Source organism: Armigeres subalbatus, unplaced genomic scaffold (genome assembly GCF_024139115.2).
Source record: "Armigeres subalbatus isolate Guangzhou_Male unplaced genomic scaffold, GZ_Asu_2 Contig111, whole genome shotgun sequence".
Taxonomy (NCBI): domain Eukaryota; kingdom Metazoa; phylum Arthropoda; class Insecta; order Diptera; family Culicidae; genus Armigeres; species Armigeres subalbatus.
The window spans coordinates 343920-369285 of record NW_026941858.1 but is presented as its reverse complement, the minus strand read 5'-3'; the positions used below and the strand labels follow the sequence as shown (position 1 = coordinate 369285).

At 38.0% G+C, this 25366-nt stretch overlaps 1 pseudogene; it reads right to left on the bottom strand.

The window, feature by feature from the left end:
• Positions 1 to 177: 177 nt before the first annotated feature.
• On the bottom strand, positions 178 to 24854 carry LOC134202245 (bicaudal D-related protein homolog; annotated as a pseudogene).
• Positions 24855 to 25366: the final 512 nt, after the last annotated feature.

Below are 25366 nucleotides of genomic sequence, written 5' to 3'. Positions count from 1 at the left end.
AAACGTTTGATATTCAAAACAGTGGAAGCGACCCAAGACAGTTACAATAGGTTAGATTTTGAATATAAATCAATGTGAGCCGCTTCCTCAGCTTAGCCGTATGGCCTGCCACCGAGTAGCTTCTCTTTTGAGGACTGATCAATTGTTTTCGCTTAGTTCTACAGTTCGGGCTTCTCCTCATCGATGATAGAACAGATCTAGAAGGCGGCTCTTGCGTTTGCTGGCCGACGAACCGGCGAACGGAAGCGCCGGTCTGCTGTGACGATGAACGCTGAGGCGTTTGCGGTTTTGTACTTGTTTCATTGTTACTTATTCTTCATCTGCTCTTCGATCAGCTCGTGCATGTCGATCTGCCACTGCTCGAGCTGCTGCAGCAGTTCCACCTTCTGCTGGATGGCCTCCAGCAGTTGGCTGTTAGCCTGCATAAGCTCTACCGGTTCTTCGCCAGTTCAACCTCGCCTTGGTTCTCCGTTCGATTGCAGCGTCCCGATCTTTACGAGCTTGAACCACCGTTTCATCCTGTGCCATGGTCGAGTCCGACGCATCGTTTCGAGCTTGGTTGCGCTCCTCGATTGCTCCTGCGGTTCAATGTCCTGCACAGACAGCTGTGAAAAGATTAAAATAAAAATTGCGTCATCCATATGTTTTGAACGGTTCAAATATGTTTACCTTGCTCTCACGCTGCATGATCCGATCGGACTTCTTTTCATATCTTCCTCCTGATCGATTAGCATCGAGCGAGTCTGCTCGAACATGGTCTTGAACTGCATGGCGTCCATGTTCATGATGATGTGAACAGTTCATCTGCTGCAGACGACAGCATTCCTCGTGGAACTTCTCTGGCTCCCGACCATTGATTCCCAGGACCACTCGTGTGTGGCGAGGGGCCCGCCGATGGACCCAAACCGGCGTCAACCGATTGGGGCGAAGACGATGATGTGTTGTCCAAGGATGAGAAGGACATGTCCGAGTGAAGGCCTGTGAAAAATTGAAGTGAGAGCGGTGTTATTATTTGTGGAAAAATGAATAAGCATTCTAAATCAATTCACCCTATTCTTTATTACCCCAGTTTACGGTTCTTCGCCCTTACCCAGCCAAGGCACGAGCAATCTATGAAAGATTGGGCAAACAACCCTGGTTGGACTTCAGCGAACTGTAGATCGGAGAAAGGTTGTTTGGCCCTGTTATTGGTATGGAAAACCTTCATTCCGATAATGGTCTACCACTTGTGACCTTTGCTGTTGCTAAAGGAACGGCAATCAGCAATACCTATTTCGCACTTATGAATATCCTAAACACACCTGACAGCAGGTCCTTCGAGCCCGAACATTGACTCGGATCATTAACCTATAGTTGCGAAAATTCCGGCACAGCTTTTCAGTGTCACGATCACAAATAACAGAACGATGAGTTTCAACACACGCAGCAGTTGAAGAGGTTGCTGACAGTACCGTTAGGAGCTGGACGAGGAGATGCCAACGGATCTGGCGACGTCAACAGATTGTGGACGAATATTCACGAAGCTGCGACTACAGCGCACTAAGTGTTGACCAAGCAAATGGTTGGTTTGATGAGGTTCAGCGAGAAAAATGCTGCCGGAGTCGGGTGCTAGTGCCTTGTACCCGTGCAATATGTAACGGCATGTATCAAGGCATAAGGCAGAACAGTGACGAATCCATCGCAAAAGAAAAGGCAGCATGAAGAGGTGTGATAGCTGAGGCGTATGAGGCCATGGATTCAAACAATATGCGGATATACTAAATTCCAGTACCCACCATGTGCACTTCGAGGATTCGTTAGACGGGACGACGCAGGTTTACTAAGAAGCAGAAGTTGACGATGGTCATGTTGCAAACCACTAACGCTGGATGAGGTTGAAACTATCTTGAACTTATACGGTATGCTAGCTCAGGCATGAGACCCATGAACTGTGTCGGGGCCGGCATGCTACTGAAAATTCGAAGGCTACGCGAACAATGGTCAACTGAAGAGATCATTCACTACAAAATTTCACTTTTGTACTACCCTACCAACCGCTGTCGTATCCAGGCGCTAACGTATATGTAAAATAGCCAGCATGGTTAACCACCTAAAGTTTGTATGGTGAAAGACATCTAACGCAGATTTTATCAACAGCAGGAACTATCAGATAGAGGTCACCTAGGATCGAAGAGTAGTGCATGTATTGGTTTTGATGTGACAATGTTAAAACAAACGGTTTATAAAAAGTCATATCTGTCTAGAAGAATTTCTGAAATCGATCTATCTCCGAGTGTCCGGAACAGTACTGGAAAAGGTCGTGATCGTCATAAGACAGAGAGCAAAGCGCCTTTTTCTATTTCAGGCACGACAAATGAAAGAATCGTGGGTTCTTTGATCAATTTCGCATGAAAGGCAGTCATGAAAGGATGTTGTGCTTTGAAATAAAATTAAAATTTCTAAAGTATTCTAATAAATACATGCGAAGAATAGTGACTAGTCGATAAATTAATCATATTCCTTTAATTTGCCGAGTTGAAAGTGGTAATAAATACAAAAATAAAGCCGATATTCACACTTTCATGTCCTGTCACGGAACAAATATTTTTGAGATTTTGTAGCTTGCCATTCATCCTTCGCGTTTCTATAGATATTGAAAGGGGCAGATTATAAACTTCGCGTGACATCACTCATTGAAAATGAGAAATTCAGTACTGGTCCGGAATCTTATGGTGGGTCTCCTTCTGGTCACCGGCGTCAATGAGTGGTGATTGCATTGATTTTGCACTCACATTGCTAGAAAAATTGATAAAACAAAATGTGGCTTGAAAATGTTAATGAACATCTTTTACGGTATGCTACCTATCTAGAGAGTATACAGACATGAAAGACATGAAATTTTGTCATTCTCCTTTGGATTCAAACCTACGGTTTTCGCAAAAAAAATTTTAGCGAATTTGTAAATCAAAAGTGGTTCTGAATTATTCGAAATTCAAAAACCTGATAAACAGATTCAACAGATTTGAAAGAGGGAAGATGAATAATATTCATTATCTGTAGTTAAGCTCAGACAGCCAAAATTCTGGGGGGCTATTTGGATCCTAGGTGGGGCTATAGCCCCCTTAGCCCAATTACCCAATGCACTATGACTCCTCGAGGAACCTGTTCTGGAATGGCCAATCGAAAGTCCACTTCTGATGGACCCAAATCAATAAAAATCAATCTACTGATGAAATTTCAAAGTTTGATACCCATACCCAGATTGGCGAAGGGTCATTTGGCCGAAAGCCATTTGACCGAAGGCCACTAGGCTGAAAGTTGTTTGGCCGAATATACTATTTGGCTGAACAGACCATGGCCGAAAGTCATTTGGCGGAAGGCCGTTTGCCGAAAGGGCCGTTTGGCCGAAAGTGTCGTTTTGCCGAAAGTCATTAGGCCGAAATCGTTTGGCCGAAAGGATCGTTTGGCCGAAAGGGTCAATAGGCCGAAAGGTCATTAGGCCGAAAGTGTCATTTGGCTGAAAGGGTCATTTGGCCGAAAGCACATAACATATGTGTAACTCGGGTTCAAAAAGATGTACCCAAGTTCAGATTCAGAGTTGGTATAGAGAACATCGTAATGTCAAAGGCATTATACCAGTTCACTTTCGAAATACGGAAAAAAATATGAATACAATCAAACTTCACGGTTAGAGTAAAATCAGGAGTGATTCAGTTTCATTCCATACGACCACTATAGTTTGAATCTGGAGCCAAATAGAACAAACTCGCTGGTTTCCAGCAGTGTTCTATTCATGTTTTCAAATTTTCAATTAAATGAAATCATCATGTTGGCGCCAAGAAAGGCCGTAATTGCATAAGTTGGATCCGTAGATAAAATGACACATTCATACCCAAAACAATTGGAAAATATTTGAATCGTGATTCAATCTGGTTCAAATCTGCAGAAAATAGAACGGAGCGTTATACCAGTTTAATTTTTTGACATTTGACTGGTATAAAAATGAATCTAGAACAGCTGCTGGGAAAATGAATGTTTCAGATTCATATCAAATGCCACCCCGAACGATTTGAATCACTGCTGATTTTACCCTTAGATGACTTTACCTTTTAATGGGTACTGTTTTATGTTGATATTATTCCCATCGTGAAAAAAGTCATCCATTTCCTTTCAAAATACCTGTCCCCATTTTAATTGGGAGACATTCTACTTTGAAAATTTCGCTGATTTAATCAAATTCCTCAGTTTGATCATTCAAAATAAACTTTGAAACAATTAATTAATGTTTGAGTGTTACTTCTACGTGAATTAACTATTTACAATGATATGGAAATGCTAATATCATCTTCAAACTTAGACGTACATGTTCATGATAGAATTAGAGGCGAAAGTATAGATTTGATAGTTCCGTTAGGATAGGGCGAGCATGAAGAATGTTCTTATAGAAGTCGATTTAAAAGCGAGCGGAGGGCAATATTTGTGATGACACATCGCCCGACCTTCCTTCCCAAACTCCCGTATGAAGGGGAGGAAGAATATAAGTGTAGAGCTGATATATCTCCACTGGTGCCACATTTTTCTAATTTCTGAACTGAAAACAATCCACTGCTAATTCCCCATTGGTTTCAGAAAATTAATATTTTCAGCATCTATTTCATTGGTTTCCGTAGCGAAATTGGTTTGTTCAAGAAGGCGAGCTTTACAATGCGTTACGCTTAAAAGTATATAATATATATAACTGAAAATCTCAGAACGTACACAATAAGTTTTGTCGAAATAGTGAATTTAAAACGCAAGAATCTTCTCATTGATGCGTGCCAATCGAAAGATAAGACTGGCTTCGACTCAATTGACCAGGGTAAATAAAATTCGACTTTGAAGAGACAAAATTGGGTGCCCAAAATGTGCACGTTTGGGGTCCAAAATATGTTGCACTGTCAAACGAAGAATATTTTCATTTCAGAAAATGGCAAATTTCACTGGTTTATCAATAACTGAAGCTCATTTGAATTTCTATTTCATAAATAAAACTTTCATCTTTGAAATGGTTTCATTTCCGTCCATATTGAACCTGTATTTCAATAGATATAAACGTATTGGGATGCACTTCCTCTAGGGGCCAAAATAGGACGATTACTCTATTCGTTGTGTCAGGATTTGCCTGTAGCTGACAAAGTGACCATGGTAGATCTTACACCGTAACACACCACGCAAAGGTTGGAGTTCGTAACTTTAATATCAATTTATCAATTTCGAAAAATGTTCTATGCATATGCATAGCCAAAATGTTCAACAAAAACCCGGATTAATCCATCTGCAGTATAATTTTGGCCTTTCCTAATCAAAGATAAATAAAAATATTTTCAGGTTACTCCAGTATTTAAATCGAGAAAACTACTTATCTTAGAACGGCGACTGAGGTGTAAAGATAAATATCACCTAATAATAGGCGGATTGCATGAGTTAAGTTGCAAAAAAGTGATGGGTAATATTTTAAACGTAACCAAGTGAGACGTAGCACTTGAATAATCGTAACGTATTTACATTTATCTTTTGAATTTATAGGGTTTGATTGGTATAGGTATTGATATTGGAAACGACAACATTCATACTATGTAGAATTATTGGCGATTTGTTTTTTCAAAACTTCGAAATGGAACTAATAATTAAATACATAATTAGAATCGCATTGTTCCTAACTAGAACCCTTATTTACTCAAGCAAATGTAGGGAATTTATAGATTTTAGAAATTATTTTTGCAATTTCTGATCATAATATCTGGTTTACAGTTCGTCTTTGAGTGATAAAGGATTTAATTTCAACAGCCTCGTTGGATAAACGTACAACTAGTCTTTTGCAACTAGTTGCACAAACTACTATTAATGTTTTGGTTCCAAACTATGAGCTCAGTTTAATAATAAAATTTCTCAGAAATGAGAACCAAAGTATAAAATAATGTTTATTAAAAATATTCTTCTGGAAATTATTTTTTGCGGACTATTTTAAAACATTTACATGTACAGGAAATTCCTAATTTAAAATGGATCAACACCATTGCTGAATTGTGTCATTTAATTAATGCCTACTGCGAATAAATGAAAATAATTATTTTAACAATTTCTATATTCAATAGTGTATGTGATTTTTACTAAGGAATCAGAACTGTTATAGTTGTGGATTATTAAACCAATCATTTTCCCTGGATGAGCAGACTGAATCTCTCTGGGCTAATATTATTCTTCATCCACCACCGCCCTCAGCCTCAGATGAACTCGAGCGAGGCGATTGCAGTGCAACCGACACCACTGCTGACCATCATCAAGCATAGAACGGCAAAAAAATGCGCCCTCTTCTTTCATGCACACTCGCAGACACACCGGAGCTCTCCGCTGGCGACTGCGTCTGTAGGTAAAAAAATCCGAGAAACAATGCGGGAGCGAAAAGCACGTCGGTACGTGATGCTGTCACAAACTGTAATGACTCGCACACAGGCATTGCTTCTTTAATGCACAAAGTAAATCTTGCGGTGGATCCGAGGCACGTGGCAATGCATTCTGATGTCCGTGTTAGGAATGCACGAGATTGATTATATATAAATTTTTATGACCTTGACAAGATTTGAAATTGTCAATAGTTTATCGTTGAAAATCAGTTTCAATGAAGTTGGCAAATTCTGGAGAGTTCCGAGTCGATCGATATATAAATCTTAAAATCCATCGAAAGATAAAGGCGCTAGTAACGTTCAGTCATCCCTTTCAGCGTAACACTCTCGATTTCCAAAAATCTAAATGACACGCAGTATACACTGATAATAATTCTGTGGTAAAATTTCATCGTAAATCTGTTTGTTATTACTATTCATAAAAATAGTATTCCTGAGCATGATACATTTTATCAACCCTCATTTGTTAAGACGACCATGGATTATTTACTATTTTACCTACCCAGCATAGTAAATTTTAAATCACATGTTTAGGAAAATAATTTCTCTGTCCTGATTCAGTAAACATAGATATTGATACAATCCCTCCGAGAATTGAACGGATTATTTCATATTTATTTCGACTGCTTTATAGAAAATTAAATTCTTTTATTAATTTAACTTGATAATTCAGCATAAATGAGCATATATGGTAATTGATGAAATACATGTGTTAACAGTCACAGCCACCTAAGAATTGTAGAATTATTACAGGAGAATGTTCGGAAGTTGACTCCATGGGATTACAAAACTGGAACACCAAATCTGATTGAACAAAGATATTTCAGTTACTAGATAAAGATTGTCCTTCGTTCCCTTTGTTCTGCTGTCCGAAACATGTGTGGTACATACCTGTCAAATCGTATGGATTTTCCTTCTTTGACATTTAGCTCCCCTATCCTCGCCAGCAAAGATGTTCCGGACGGCGACAATCTTTATCTAGTAACTAAAATATCTTGATTAATTCTACTATAATTACATTAAAATGCATTCCCTTGTATTCTCACTCATTTGCCGTACAGAAAATGAGCTGGAAAATGCTTGCCTGCTTACCGTGGTCCCGTAAGGTTGTCAGGAAAAGTGCCGCAGTGCCAAATACAATCGTTTTGTTTTCAAAAACGTCAAGTGGTTTCAGAGTAAATGGTGTATATCAAAATGAAATATGAACACAATTTGGAATGTTTTGAAAATAATTGTGAGACTCAACATTTGTTTTACTAAACAATTTCTTACAGCGTCATATGCACAGTAGAACCTGAGACGAGACTAAAGACGCTGCTTCTTTTCTCTTGTTTGACACTTGTTCTTCTTTTCATCACAGTTGACCATCGAGTTTCAACTGTTTATGACTTTTCACCTAAGCCCCAGGTGGACCCTTCTGAGCACAATAAAGTGTATCTAATTCACAAAATAGTTTATTCATTTACATAAGGATTTTATACGGGAACAAAACACAGGTTTATTACTGATTATTAACAAGCTAAACGGAAGGTTTGGAATACTCGTTAAAGTAGAAAAGTCTTGGTAAACAAAAATGATGTGGAATATTTTATTTGGGATACCAATACTTTCACTCAAAAAGCTGCTGGTTGCACCTGACAGTTCGTGACAGCAGTTGACTGGCAGCAGCTGAAGTTACATTTTTCCTCTTTGCAGGTCTCGTCTCAGAGTAAAACATTAAATATTTTTGCGGTTAAATTTACCATGTGCAAGGCCACTCGCCAGTGGCGTAGCCACGGGGTGGTTTTGGACAGAGACAAAATTTTCAGAAGAAATTTTTTTCGAAAAAAAATGTTCGGAAAACCCTCCTCCAGACCAATTTCTGGCTACGCCACTGCCACTCGCATATAGTAGAATTGAAAATAACGTTGTCAAATTTGTGACTGTGCGTTACTGAATACAGCATAGTAAAATTGACACCAAATCAGATAGTTTGAAATATGAGCTGCGTTCTGCACAAATCTAGTGGTAAAATGTAATTTTACCCTCGATATAGTAAGCGTTACTATGGCGCTTCTTTCAGTGTGTAAAAAGAAGACGTAAGTCCTACATCAAAATAGATAAAAACGCACAATAGGCCAGATTGTATTTCTATCACATGAACTAACCTAATCGGCCTTGATCTGAATGAAACTTAAAAGCTTTCAACAACAATATTGATTCTGCCTAATGAAGGCCTAATTTTGAAAAATTAATCTTTTTGATACCTTATAAATGAGTGAGATGTATATTTTATTTCATAATTCATGAGAAAATAAACGAAACACGGCTACGTGGCGTATACAAGTGAAATAACAGACATTTTTTTTCGTGTGACCGAATCGCCGAATAATATGCTATTTAACTCAAATTTTGGATTAATTTATTTGTTCGTGCAGGGCTTAACTTTAGCGCGAGAAGATTGAAAAATTCGAACAGGGTCCGACGGTCGACTGTCGGAAGAGCTTCCGCAAACTCAAATCACTTGTTGCACGGTAAAAATTTTGGTTTATTTTTTCGGTGTGAATTTGATTATTAAAATCAAGGAATATGCAACTTTAAAAGAATGTTAAATGCCTATATTTTTAAACAAGTTTTATGATTCTTTGAAGACATTTTGTCATATATGTATGTGATTTAGAAACATTTTAGATTTCTCAAATATTCTTGATATCAAGAAATATCAACACTTTTCATGACTGCATGCCATTTTGAACTTTCCGACACTCAGTCTGCTTCTTCTTCTTTGCTCCGCAAAATTAGAATTTTCTCTTTTCTCAAATATACCGCTTTGTAGTGCCGTGTTGCTTTTCTCATGATGACAGAACGATATTCCCTATACCAGTTATACAACTTTGTGAGAAGCAAAAGGGGCCAACTTTTGGATATTTTCTCTGAAGTTGCACTTATGTTATGCCGAAAGAGTCATTTGGCCGGGGACATTTGAAAAGTGAGAAATGAAAAGTAAGAAGTGAGACGTCTCTTCTCACTTCTCACTGTGAAAGTGAGTAGTTCAAAGAGGAAGATACGTCCGTTGGAAAGGGTCATTGAAATGGTCATTATGCCGAAAGTGTCATTTTGCCGAAAGGGTAATTTGGCCGAAAGGGTCATTTGCCGAAAGGGTCATGGCCAAAAGATATTTGAAAAGTGAGAAATGAAGAGTGAAGTAGAACATCTCGCGCTTTTCATTTTGCACAGTGAGAAGAGAAAATGGAGAGTGAGAACTGAGAATTGGCGTCTCTCTTCTCATTCCTAATTTCTCACTTTTCAAATGCTATTCGGCCAAATGACGCTTTCGACCAAATTATTCTTTCGGCTAAATGCTCTTTCGGCCTTTATTCTTTCTGCTAAATGACACTTTCGGCTAAATGACCCTTTCGACCAATGACCCTTCCGGCCAAATGATCCTTTCGTCCAATTTTTCTGCTAAATGATCCTTTCGGCTAAAGACTCATTCGGCCAAACGACCCTTTCGGTCAAATGACCCATTCGGCAGATGTGTTTCGGCCTAATGGTCTGTTTGGCCTATGGCATTCAGTCAAATGCTTTCGGCCGAATGGGTTTACCAAATGACCCTTCCATGGACGCTTAGGAAAATCGTCGCATGTGGGTCTAGTCTGCTTATGCAGCGTACACAGTCAAGCAGTTTGACGAACGTTAGCTCCGCCCCAAGAAAACGCTTTGGTTGCTGCTTTGTTTGAACGTGTGGAAGTTGTTCGAACAACCATTTGACAGTTGGCGGCTCGGTTGGAAAAATTATAACGGTTTGATTTTGGTTTGAGTTGTCAGGTGCAAGGTTCGCCGAAATTTTGAGATTGTAGCAAGTTGCAAACCCCCATATATTTTTGATGGTTGGTGCTCAAGTTGGCGCTTCGGTCGTTCGTGATGAATAAATTGATTGTTCGTGCCGCTGTTGGTAAAACTTGGTGGATGTTTGAATAAACGAGAGGCAGAAGTCAATGTTGGTCAAACTGCTTGACCTGTGTACTTTCCATTACAGGAACGAGTAAAGGCAGCATCTATAGATTCGTTGCGAAGATGTTATTACAACAAGAGCTATGAACATTTGTCTCCAAGACAAATGGATTACTGACCGTATAGATAACTGTGACCAACATCATCACTGTCTTTGTTCAAGCGATCAGATAGTGGGGTGGTTGGCAATGCATTATCACGAGTAATATTCTTTCTCTCTCGTCTCGGCAAACAATCCAACAATTCTCTGTGATTCCAACCAGCAGCAACTTCAGCTTGATCGTTGATTGTTAACTTTCATTATTTAACCTTACAATATCACACTATTTGCTAAAGAAAAAGTTCCTCGTTAAACATATTTAACACAATGTGCACTCCTTGACTCTGAATATACAACATAGCACATGTGAAGATTGGACAAATCAAGCATCCGAAAGATATTAAATTTGCAAAAGAGCTAACCGCGGTGGACGCTGGTACTCGGATTCGTGGCTTTTCCGCAAACGTGACCTTTAAGTGGTCTTTGTGTGTGGGGTTATCACGTCTATCTAGAGTAGGAAGTTGAGGTTCGAGTCCCTCAGACAGTGGATTTCCAAATTTTATATCATTTCGATATTGCTGTGCATATCACAGCCAAGATATTAACAAAAACCCAGATCAATCCACCTACGTTGGTGGTGCCTTCTCGCGCATTAAAATAATAAGAAAAACACATAAGAGGTCGAAATAGCGCTTTAGGGGATAGATTTTTTTTCCATCAATTCGTTATCAGTTTTGAATGCATTGCTGCAATCTTTGAAAAAAATTTTTTTCGTTTTGAATTTTTTTCCCAGGGGACCTTGGCAGAAAAACAATGTTTTTCAATACTTTGGAACGCAATGACCGATCGCCAATTTTCATTAAGAAACAACTAAACCGTAATCCGCGTCGACTGCAACTTGTTGCGAGCAAATCGAATAATGCTAATACCGAAAAGTGTTTCTCATTTTTGTACACACACACACACACACATACATACACATACAGATTCACTCAATTCGTCGAACTGAGTCGATTGGTATATAACACTAAGGTCTCCGAGCCTTCTATCAAAAGTTCGGTTTAGGTGATCCTAAGCCTTTACGTATACGAGAAAGGCAAAATGGTTTTAATACGGAGTTGCCGAATAATATGCATTTATTAACACATTTGAATCATTTGTTTGAGAAACTGCTGAATATATGCTAATGATATATTTTATACAATTTCGACAACAACAGATCTGTTTTAGACAAATTGGCACCGAATCTTTCGATTTCTTCGATACAGATAAAAAACTCAACACCCTGGAACACTTCCAGTGTGAAAACTGTAACAGTATTCATAATTACTCTTCAAATGCGCACAAACGAAAAAAATGTCATACATTCCTGAATAAATTTTTTTTTTCTGTTTTTTAGAATACGTATTTTTGGACGAGTTCAGAATATATAAAAATCTCATTTGGCTTGTTACATACGCAGTTTCTCAAACAAAGTTCATTTATCACTTTCTGCTCAGCTAATCGAAAATTGCTTACGAGGTCTACGAAGTCCCAGAACCGAGTGAAGCAATGGCAAAATAGGCAGTTGTTTTGATTGAACTAATTACAGACAAGTTACGTCAAACAATTTCATAATTGCTTTCCGACCCAGATCCAATGATTGCAAAATGTCATTCCCCACTCACCCGAATCATCATCGTGGTGGTGCTCCGCAGCGTTTGGCAGAGCGTCTTCAGCTGTTTGTACGTTGTGCCTCCTTGACAGCAGGATCGTCGCTTCGTCGTTGCTGCCGCCGGTGCCGTCCACCATCATCGAATCTCCTCGCCGTTCATCTCCTGCAGCAGCGACAGGTGGTTCTCATCTGGTATGCGACCGCTGGCTATCGAACGACTCACCGCTCGCTCAGCGTTTTCCCGCTCCAGCGGGTAGCGTCTGCACCGTCATTTGGTCGGTGTCCTGCTCCTTGGTGCTCCGCTCAGGATGTGTATCCGCTCGAAGCTTCGTTCAGCGCTACCGAGAGTTTTCTTCTCTCGCCGTCTGTGCAACCGGTTCTCCAGGTCGTTTCTTCTCCAGTATCATCCGCAGTTCGTGCTGGACTTTCGAGACTGCGGTCCTGTATGCTGAGCGTTCGCCGGTTGCATTGTTCTTTGATTTCCTGCAGCTGGGTCGATAGCTGCAGTTCGGTGACGTTGCTCTTCCAGCTCGTTGGACAGGCGAGTGTTCTGGCGGTGAGCTCTTCGTAAGATAGATTTTCTCACGTTCCATTTGGCGCATGAGCTGCTCCTGCAGTTCGAGCTTCTGCCTGAACACTTGATGTCGGTTTGCAGTTCAGGATGACGGCATCGTTTTCGCTCGATGCTCTCCGTGTCGTTTCAGAATGTATTTCTCTTGTTCCAATTTCTGAAATAATCAAAAAACATGTTGTATAAAATTGAAATCAATCAAATGTTTGTCTACAAGTTGGTTCAATGACTCTGGCCTCATTACCTATATTTCTCTTCTGCCTACGCGCTCAGCAATTCATATTTACCGGTCTACTTTGCCTAGTAGGTTAACCAATTGGGGTTGTGTGTTCCATTTATTTCTTTAGTCTTTTATTTATTTCATTAGTAATAAATTGCATGGCGAATGTAGTCTCACATAAAGGCAGTTTGATTGGTCAAACTGTTTCTCATTAACGAAAAAACGGCGCCAATTGATGAAAAAATATCTTATGGATTAAATAAATTAGGGCGACCTTCGTTTAGAATATTAACATCAACTTTACTAATAAACTATTTACATTTTAACCCGTGGTTTATCTTTGAAAAAAAACTTTTAGGAAAACTCAGAAAGTAAATTGAATTGAAACAAATTAATTGAGTCAACGAAAGAAATTTATGATTCTTATTTAACATATCGCAGATACGATCAGCAAGTACTGAAAGTTGATGTGGATTCACGCCATACGCTGATGGTATTAAATTGTTGTATTATTCAGCGCTTTGCCCGGAGCGGTGGTCATATAGACTGTTAAAGAGCATCTCGTCTATACACTTCAACTACTGGAACACATTTCGCAAAACTAGTACGCAGGAATCGATTATATAGTGAGTGGACGATTCGCGGTGACTAAATTCTCATGGTGAGCGATGGTTGCGTGCGCCTAGACTAGAAAATAGGTATCCAACAAGACTATGATGTCGATGACGAGGCGAGGTTTGCGTAAAATATTGGCAGGTAAATAAATGGATGGATGGAAAAATTCAAATGACCTATCCTGTGACGATCATCAGAAGCAGACTGATGCAGATAACCCATAACAATCAAATTGAGTGAGCATTGATAACGAAATAAAGTTGAATAAATATTTGAACATATTGGAACGATCAATAAGGTCTTTGAGATAAATTCTTTATAATGAAGTTTAGATTTACATAGATGTTGATAAGGAAAAGCAAAAACTTTGTCGTAATTATCTCGCAAAATGAACTACAAGAATACCTCGATAGTACGTAGGCGTTTTGCCTTTCTTGCATACAAGTATACGTAAAGGCTTTGGGATCACTTCATAAACGACTTTGATAGAAGGCTCGAGACACATATTGCTATATACCAACCGACTCAGCTCAGAATTGAAATGATGTCTGTTGTGTGTGTGTATGTATAGATCTTTCCTATTTTAAAACTATCAAAATTCTTTATCTATCTTATCAAAATTTCAAACTTGGATGAAATTTCAGGTGGTGACTCAGGTCGATTTGAGTCCAAAATACTATTTTCAAGTATCAAAAAATCTATCAAGAGATATAAGCGCCGAAAAGCATCACAAGAACCTATAAATGGAAGCTTCTGTGTGCTCTAAAAGTCTTGTGAACATGACTCGTTCCGTTTAGGTTTTGATCATGTTGTTATTAGCTTAAAGTGCTTAAAAACATGGCTATCAAAAGTCGTTGTTTCAAGTTCTAGCAATATAACTCACAAACAATCTGTACGATTTGCAAGATTTCCCAATCGATTGGTTGGGATCAGCTGTGTTTACATGAGAGTTCAACCACAGTTAAAAATGACAGCATATGATGTAACAAAAGGCTCCATACAATTCGACTCATTTTCATCCTTTCAAAATTACAGGTCGTCGTTATCATGGAGCTTACATTCAATATTGCGTACAAGAAAAGTTGATAAATGAAAACTTTTGACAAAAATGTGGGTTCAATTATTTGTATTTTAATTTTCAGAATTTTTAACTGTGCAATTTGACGGGTAAAGTGAAAAATTGTCAAAATTCAATGATTTCATGAGTTCTGAAGAAGCCTATCGCTCAAACTGAAATCAGATCTATAGTGCGACGCTGAATCAACTAAATGATTGACAGATCGAAAATAAAACCCGAGTGAGATCGGCAGGTTTGCCCACACTGTTAAAAATTCAATATTACAGTCAAGGAAATATTTGAACTCATATTTTTGCGTTCAATAGCCTTTAATTTACATCCATTTCTTGTACGCATTGAAATAGAATGAGTCGAATCGAACGGAGCCCTTTCTTACATCATATATGCTGTAATATTTTACATTTTTATACATTTTAACATACTGGACAGAAGAGCTCCACGAGTTCGTCGAAAAGAAGCGTAATGTGCATAAGGACATCAAGGGCTGGAGTTAATGATCCGGAGGCTTCTGGGTCAGCCATGACGGCATGGCACAACCTACACTTATTTTTTTCACCGAGATCTCACCATTTTTGTTTATTTTCCGAGGTCAGGCCTGGCAGGGGTCACTTTTTAGTGACTTGGTCCTTTTTCGGGCAAGTCACTAAAAGTCTTTTTTCAACCTCAAGTCACTAAAGTCACTTTTTCTCGCAAAAAGTCACTATTTTCAACTATTTTGAAACTATTGACTATTTTTGAATAGCTTTATGTATAAGTCGGATGTTGCTTTGTTCGTGGCGGAAATTACGGAATGGAAAAATGATCGCTCTGAAACTTCGCCAGCCATTTTGCTCGCTGCTTTCATTGGCATTTCACTAGTAGCTAATTCACCTTTCCCTCAACATTTTTATTTGCTCAATCGATTCTATTTTATTTAAAGTCAACTTTCCCATAAACCCATATTTTGAGGCCTCTAATTATTTTATCAAAAAATATTAAAAAGTGTTGTTTTCAAGATTGTAACATCCGCCTGATTTTGAACGAATTATTTTTCAGACTGGTTCACTCTGCAGCATTTTTCAACTTTTGTTTTCGATTTCTAAAATAGTTAGACGCTTGAGAGAGGTTGAAAGATAGAAAGTTGACCTTTAATAAGCTAAAGAATCGATTGAGACAATAAACATATACAATTGACGGGAAAGGATATGTGAATCTGTTCACCATTTTCAAAAGTATTGATTCAAAGCGCCACCCTCTTTTCAATGAGTATCTTAAATGGAGTCTCTGACAATTTTCAAAATCCATGGAGATTTAGGGTGCATCAAAGATTTGGTTTTAGACTTTTCGTAAAAATATCGTCTGAATGCATCAATTTAACTCCACATAATAAAGAGTTATCTTGATAGCTTCTTTAGACTATTATCTACCACTTTGTCATTGATACTAGGATGCTTAGAGGTTTATTCTATGACTTTTCATTAGATTTAGCTGAAAAAAGCTGAAAACCAGAAAATAATTTTAGGTGCTTCTGGGGTAGTATAAATTTTCAATATGTGCCCAATTCAATTTTCCTTTCATTTCCTTAGAGTGTTGTGGAAGTTTCGTCCATACATCACTTTATTCTGAAAAATAAGCTTTGGCATGTAATAGTAGTTTCATAAAATACTCAACATTTGAAAAGTAGTCAAGCAGACCATTCTCCCATGCTAAACAAAGTTGACTGATTGCCATGTTGCTCAGAACGTTTTGAACACAGCACGCGTTCTCGTGTTCAGATGCATCTCTGGATGCTACCGACAAAGCATTGAAAGGGCCTCCAGAAACCACGTGGTCATATTTTGAAGATTTTCAACCCCCTCCCCATGTGGCTTATCGTGGTCTGGCGACCCCCTCCCCTGTGACCACGTGGTTTTTTTCAAGTACAAAATTAAAAAAAACACTGTGACTAAAACATATGGTTAATCCGAACAATTTTGAAGTGGACAATTTCAATTGATTCAAAATTAATTTAGACTCAACATGGAAATTATAAATTTTCATGAAGTCGAAAATTTTGATTATGTTATCATGTTGTAATGTTATCAGGTATTAGATATCTAGAACTCTGCACACCTTCGATGCATCAGGATGCAAAAAATTGGACTCGATATATCTTATAAAAATTTCAGAAAAATTTATAATGGTTTAGTACAAAAAATATCCCTATGTTTTAATTTTTTTTAAATTGTTTTATTGATGTTTTTTAAATAATTTTAAAGTTCATCACTGAATATCCCTATAGATTCCTTAGAGTATTTGGGACCTCCATAGCTCTGGAGCTACTGGAAATTTTAAGATATTAACCTCAGCGAAGCATCTGAACTGAACGCCTACACGAAAAGTTTATCAGAGAATCACAAAGTTAATATGTAATCTTAGAGATCCAAATAAAACCTCCTACTGTTGTTTGCATTGCGCAGCTGTAAGAATTTATTGTTTTCAGAATCACCAATATTAGAAATAAATAATTATAAAATTTTTCTTTAATTGTTCATTGCTAATGGATTTATTCATGAAAAATTTTGTATTTTTCGTTGAACATTTTGATTTCTTTTGGAAAATTCTTATTTCATAATTGCAAGTTTTGCTTTTAAATGCTAAATTATTATTGTTGTGTGTATTATTGTTCTTTATTGGCAATTTCCTATTTTATTAGGAAAATTTCTATTTTTCTCACTAAAGAGATTTTTAATCCAGAACTGGCTCATCTCTCAAAATTTCTAATTCTTCATTAATTTTATTTTGATTCGACTCGTGAGGACAATGATGCCATACTAAAATATTTACTCAGTCCCTCTGATGGTTCTTTGGAATAATTTTCCACGAACTTCTATTCCACATCTCAGATATGCAATCAATGGTCCTTTCTTAAGCGACTCATAGAGGAATGGATTATTATAGACCAATTATTATTTTGGAGTTCGGATCATTCGTTTATCAATTAACCAACTTATGAATGATGTATGATATAATACCCGTAGGTCCATTGGGTTGATTGCTTCAATTTTTATACAAGCTACTAGACTTCTTAGGTTATACAAACGTCCTGGAAGTCGTAATGTTTGAACTACTCAAGACCGTAGACCCAGTGTGAAATCCGTGAACGTCCACCCGTTCTGGGTGTTGGCGTACACGCCTGGGCCAGCTCACCTTGGTGTTATCTCAGGGTCGGCTTTAGACCACGAAAACTGAACAACCTATACTCACCTGCCAACCGATCGAGCGAACAATGGGTGAGCCTCTCCTAGATGAGGGTTGCATTCGTTTAACCAAGCTAAGAACAAAAGGGGTTCGTTTTGGATTTTAAATTTATTAATTTCTACTGAGACTAGGGAGATTACTACTTGGTGTTGATTATCGTTGGGGCCCGTTCTGTTGCGTCAGATGTTGGAGGAAGGAGGGTTATTGCATACCTTGCATACTTGGAGCATGTTAGAGCGTTGAGATGGTATGAGCGTCGCGTCACTCGGAACGACGCCGCTCATGCTCGTTGCTGACGGTGCTGCGGCGACGTTGCTCAGATGACTTCCCTCAAATTTGGAATCTAGCCGCCGGGAGGTGCACAGGCGAGAATTGACACGTTCTTGGGTATGTCTCCACTGAAGAGATGTGTACCGCCGCGAGGTGTATACCTTGTGGAATTTGGTCGAACGGAATCCAGTAGTCGTTTGCGGTAGACTACGGAATCGGTTTTGTCGGGATGTTGCAAAAACGGGGGCACGCTAGGAAACGACGTGGCGTGTAACCGGATCCCGTTGAGCCACCTGGCGAACGAATATCACTTCGACCAACTACGAGGAACTTTTTTTTTTTACGTTATGTTGCTTCCTTACGAACAATACTGATCCTCTTCCTCAGAACCAGAGCTACTCTCATCCATTCAACCATTCTTCCTTCTCCCATTCTCACCATGCTCCCCTCTCCCTGAGGTCCTTCGTTCCACTTTTCTCCCGGATCTGGTTTAGGCATCGATTTGCTCCCTTTTGCGAGGGTCTAACAAAGTCTCCATGGGCGAATTTAAAGTTCAATTTTTAATATTAAGCATAGGTTCTCAAACTAATTTCGAATTGAATTAACAATTGTATATTTAAATGAATTACAATACAATGAATACAATATAAACAATTTTTATAACCTAACAAAGAACAACTGTTTTGTTTTTCTGAAATAGCCATAGGTTTGTTGTCGATCGTCGGTAACAATTAAGCTGAGCCTACAAAGAGTTTGCGAACAAACCTCTGATCATTGTGCAACTTGATGTTGGCTCAAGGTAATTTTGATATTGTCTCTTGGATCTCATTTAATGGAAATTGAAATCATATGCTCATTTCATCGGATTGGATATACCGATGATGAGACATTTAGTAATGTCTTGATTGATCTGGTAGATTCTTGGGCATCTCGTATTCCTGAATATTAATCACTTGTTAGATTCAGGATGACCCATCTTATCTGACCACCCATCTATTTGAAATAATTCAAACATTTAAACTTTATTTACAGGCTCTTAGAATCGAAATCTTCCTAAGGTTTCGGATATCTGAGTTTTTCATGGTCAGTCAAATTTGAGCAAAGCCAATATCTAGATGAACCATTTCACTGTGATTTTATGAACAATCTAAAACCTGGCATATATGACCCATCATTCCTGAAAGGGTTGAGATTTGTTTTGAATTCAATTCCAATCGTTTTAGGAATTGGAGACTTTTTTTCATATCTGCAGAAATCTCCTTAGTTCGAGCCCTTTTATGAATTTAGAAAGCATTTTATTTAGAACTTCATGTTGATTTTTTAAATCAAGCTTTTCTATGTCATACCTTTTTCATACTTCAGAATTTTGTGCAATCAGAACATTTAGGGTGCATTAATAATTTTTCGATCAATTATGATAATTATTCAATATCATAAAAACTAGGCTTCTTAAGCCTAATTATTCCTACATTTATTGCTTGGATTAATTTTAAATTCCAAGATCTTCTTAATTTTCAAGAATAATTATTCTGGGTTGCAAGGAAACCCTTAGAAATATTGATAAGAAATCCTTCGGTGTCTCCCGGAAAATCTTTGGAATTTCAACGACATTTTTCGAAATTCTGTGAAAAGTTCGAAAAATGTTCGTTGAAATTTTGAAGAACTAGAAGAATCCGTAGAAGGATCGAGAAATGCATATTTACGATGAAAATTCAATAAACATCAAATTCAGAAGAATTTTCATGTATAAAATAGAAAAAAATCCACTTACCTTTTACAGAATCTCTAAAGATTTTTTCAAAATCCTGGGCAACTTTAATTTCAATGGAATTTTTTTCGTTTTCCAAATAAAATTCTTAGAAATTTTCAGCAGTTTTTTAATTTCCAAATGAAATTATTCGAATATGCCAAAATATTTCCGATGGAAATTCCTAAGATTTTCCAGTAGAAAATCGAAAAAAGTCCATCTGAATCACAAAATGAATTTCCGAGGAAATTCGATGTTTTCTAAGTGGAAATAACAAAAAAATGTACTTTTGTAGTACTTGTAAAGGTTGTACTTTAAAGCTTTTCAGTAGATTCTAAAAATTAAATCAAAATTTTAAAGATTTTCTGATGTGAAAATTCCTTAAACCTTCTAAATCATTTCCTGCCATCTTTGCATGGTAAAGTAAAGCAATGTTTAGCTGGACCTACGAAGAAATCAAAATGACATCCCGAAGAAGAATAATTCCCGATGAAATTTTGAAATGATTTCTGGTTCAAATTCAAAAACATGAACCTTGAGAATTCTAAAGATTTATTCTTTGAAAATCAAGAATTTTGGAAGATAATCCAAGACTCTTCCGTGGAAATTCTAAATAATGTCTCGAATAAAAATACTTGGATAACTTAAATAAATGTGATAGAACTCACAAAGAGCGTAAAAAGTATTCGAAATTTTTCATTTCGAGATTCCAAAATTGAAAAAAAATCAACGGAAATATCAAAGTGTTTCATGTGGCATTGGCTCCATATTCCAACTGGAAGTTGGTCTGCTTTTCAACTTAGTATATTCTATTAGCATTAGCAGTTATAATGAAAGCTTTTATATGCCAGCCATTGCACGATTATATATCTTATGTAGCAAGTACGATGGATACACTATACCTAGGTTGTCGAGAATGTTTCCACCGAAAACATCCTAGACAGGAACGAGAATCGAACTCGTCATCTCTGGGTTGGCAATCCTACGCCTTTGCTCGCAAGGCTAATTGGAGACTGAACATTTTGAAGTGCAATGAAGAAAATTTCTGGTGAAGATTCGGATGAACTCGAAGAAATTCATTGAATGTTTTTCCACCGAAAATTATATTATTTCCACGGACTATTAATTTTCAGACAAAATTCACATGGAATTTTTTCGAGTTTTAAGGAAAATTTTCGGAATTAACACTGGAGATGTTTTGTTTTTTTTCATTATCAATTTTAGCAAAATTTCCAAGCAAAATTTTTCAGAGAATTGTTTCAAAAAAAAATCTGAATGCCAACACTTTATTGTATGAAGTAATGTCAAAGTTTTACAGAATTTATTTTACTTGATTTGAATATCCACAAGAAATTCTTTGAATTTTTCTTCTTAAGATTTTTCTCAGTTATTGTAAAACATGAACATTTTCAAAAAAGCTCAGTCTAATGAAAAGTGTCGGCGGCGTGATGCCAAAACCATCTGCGCGGATTTTTAAAAATATTTTTCAATTTTTCCTATCAATTTTTTTGTGAAATTGAGACTGAATCGCAACCTGTTTTTCGTTTATTTATGTATGAATATGGATCTTAGGCAAAGATGGTCAAATAATGCAGATATGCATTGGCGTTGCGACCGACGCTGCGTTATCGATTTTCTCGATGCATACCTACGTCTTTTTAACGCTGAGTTGAAAAGACGCTACGTGCATTGGCCCTTAGATGCGCTTTGCGTTTAATGATTTAATCATTAAATTTTAATGATTTGTATTTTTTACACCGCTATTTTTATTCACCAAAAGTTTTTCGTGTAAAAAACACGTGGTTCGAAACAACACCCCCCTCCCCATGTGGCTTATCATTCATTTTCCACCCCCCTCCCCATATATGACCACGTGGTTACTGGACGGCCCACACCATATATTACTTTATAAGACTATAAAAGTCAGATGAAAAAGATTAATAAATACAAATACAAATGAACTTAATATTATAATTAAAAAATCACTCTAATAAAGACTCAAAAAAATTATTGTCAAGAATCTTCTTGGAAGTTCATCATACATAAAGTCTTAATCATCGAGGTCTCATGAGGCGAGCTAACTCCTCGATTCTGCAGGAACTCATGCTGTATTTTTCGGGCTGAATTGCATCGTTTCGTTTATTCACCGAAAATATTCTTGCTCCAAACAGCGTCGATACTCAGTCAAATCTTTTTGTTTACATATGGATTTATTATCCATTGTTTCAAGTGATAAAAAGTCATACATTCATTAAGAAAAACACAAAATATATGCAATGATGCATATCGCGAGTCGATTCATGAACGATTCTCTGGGCCATGAGTCTGGTAGGATTTGACTCGCACTCGAATCAGATCACACTGAGATATGAGAATTTGAGTTTTTCCCAACACTATACATCAACAATACTATCAACCATCCAATTCTTTGACATCTATGAGAGCGTCGACGAGTCACTGGGCTCTTATTAAGTAGATGTTATATCATCATTCCTTCCCTTCCCTAGTAAAGGAGAAGATGGACGTGGCTCAATGGTAGCTTTCATGCCTTATCATTTTGGGCCACCAATTGAATTACCTCTACATCTGAAATGGAAATCCGTAAGCAATTAGGGTAGGAAAGTGAACGAATATGACAGCTATCAGCAGAGGCGATCACGCCGAGACGTGGTAGGACAAATAAAAGATTTATCAAATAGGAGAAAAATGAATATATCTGTTATTATCAGCTTAAAATGCAAAACACATGACTCAACTAAAATGCTAGACTATGCTTTGCGTTACTAGTAGTGACTGCCAGAGAAAAAAAATTAGAAAACTTTCTCCGGATTTAGAACTATTCTCATTGACATGATTTAGAGTTTCATGAATTCGAGATCAATAACGATGCCAAATTCCTCACAGTCGTTTTGGGAGAGTGAAAATTAGTTAGAAGAAGGAGAAGAGGTAAATTAGTTCGATTTTAATTGCTTCGAGAGATCGATAAATCCTGCATCTCCGTGAGCGCCACGGAAAGGATGAATTGATTAGTTGGGAATCTATGGGAAGCTGCCTTGGTAACCGATCAAAATTTTAATTTATTCGATTCTTTTGGCAAACACAAAGATTAAAACCGTGTTTCAATCCAATTCAACGCATCACTGTGTGTGTGTTTCCGTTGATAAGCGATAAAACGATTTAAAGTCTATTCAGCAGAATTCACGCACCGTGACCTCTGCGTTCTGAGCAGAATCATTTTTAGGGATCGAATCGATGCGCACTATAGAAGCACTGGTAGTGGTAGATATTTACAACCAGTCATATTGAGCTTCGAATCCGTAGAAACTGTTAATATTTCTCCGAATTCGCAGATACGCCCAGTCAGAAGCTCGTTTCATTATTATAACAAATATTACCTATCATCATGGGAGTAGTTTAACCTTCCGTTATCATGTAAATATAACAATCGCCAAAAATTCCTTATAATGCTTCCTTACATACCTTGAAAGATGCTCGTTAAACGATAAGCCCTGGACTACATATCTTTCACTTAATCGAAACGTGTTCTACATAGTTTTCTATTATAAAGCGTTGTGGCACGCAGTAGGAGGTTTCACACCTTTGCATGATTCTTGTCTCACAGGTTGAATTGTTTAAATGATTTCAGCATAAGAGTAGCGTTGGTTCTGTTCCACATGAGTAAACGCGATCAAGATTACCGCCTCATACCATAGCAATGCGTTTAACGGTTCGAGTTCGGTTCTAACATTGGTAGTCACGAATGGCCACCAATAACTAATTGGATTTACAGCCTGTTGAGACCCCAAAAATCGCTCCGGCAGCAAGCTACAAAGTGATCTACATTTAGAAAGCTCCGCCGATCATCCGACCAACCTTGATCTCCATGGCAGGCGGAAGAAGATCAATCTTCCAGCGATGGCGATGTGGCGCGCGACCGAGCGATACCGTTCGCGTTTTCCGCACGCAAAGCGGGCCCTAATTTCTCATCTTTGTTCCATCTGATCTCGATAAAACTTAAAACATCACCGCGCGCCATCTAGACACCACCGCCAAGATTAATCTGTCACGATTGTTCTCCGCGCACTGGTTACTGCGACCAGGTACGCGGTTCGGATGGTATTGTGAGACACGGACCGACAAATAATGAGATCTTTATTTATATTTAAGTTAGTTTTTTCTTTATCTAATAATCACATATTCTCAGGTTATTTTACATTTAGTAAATTTTCATGGACTCGCACCGTGACAGCAAAATTTCATATAATGGCGAGATTTCGGGATGACGCAAGGTCATGTGAGTATTGGAAAAGAGCGGAATCCTTCGTCGCATAGTATGAAAAGAACCAGTCTACCAAAGAGTAATGTTTGCCTCATAAATCTACTTCTTCTTTTTGGCATCCAAGCATTGACCGGAATCGAATTCACCATCTTCGAATGGGCAATGCTACCTACACTAATACAGTTCTCAAATAATCCTCCCAGTTATGTTGTCAGGCTTAAATGCAAGATTAAACAGTGCAATTTTTTATTGTTTTGATAAATTCGTCTCCTTGTTACAGTACTGTTTGTATTCTCTTTTTACATTCGGTTGGAATGTGGCTGAGTTTAGGGAAGCCCAAATAGATGTCATCCTACAAACCAAACTTTGTACCTCTCTAGATTTCGACCAGATTCTGCTCGTTAGCTCCCCATATGATCGTGTAGCGTTCCATTCTGATGTTATCATGTCGAAATCGCTTTTCATCCTCCACCGGCCGCGCACCGGAAGCTTTGTTTCATAATTTTCCAGCCTCGAGCCCCCCCATCGGTCCCAGTAGTGCTGCGGTTCGGTATGCAACGCCAACAATCCGCATGCCGACCGTCGACAACATCACGCTGCAGCCGCCGTCCGTCATCAGAGCGTGAACCATCCAGTCTAAAACGTAGCGAGGAAAATTGTCGGCGATTTTGAGTAAGAGCGACAGATCTACTTTCGGTTGAATCATCATCGCGATTCGAAACGTCGTCGCGCACGTCGTGTCGCATTCCTTCGCTGATGTGAGGAAGAATGGGTCCAAATGTAGGGTACTAGGAAAATGTTGGCAGAATTCCATTGTACCGTAAATCGTACACCTTTCGGAAACGATACCGCTCAGCTTCAGAATTCCCAGTGTTTTTTGCTGAATTCAAATTGACCATGGCTAATTCTAGCAGAGATCGTGGATTGTTATATTGATGGCTGTAGGTACTTTGATTTGCCATAAATAATTTGCAGCTCAAACGCTGACTGAGAGTCTGACTCGTCAAGGCAAAAGTGATTGTTCTTGCTTGAATGACGGATTCGCTTAATTGTTCCAACAATTTTGCTGGTTGAATCGTGAGAATGATCTTCCTCCAACGTTTAGAACGGAATAACAAAAGTGAAGGATCTTTCAGAACATTCAATAAATTATCTCGATTGATGGTGAATCTCTATTGTCTGATAATAGCCTGGAAGAAAAATATAAATGCCTGCAGTGAACGGTTGCTAGGAGTTTGCAATGCATTTATGAATTTTA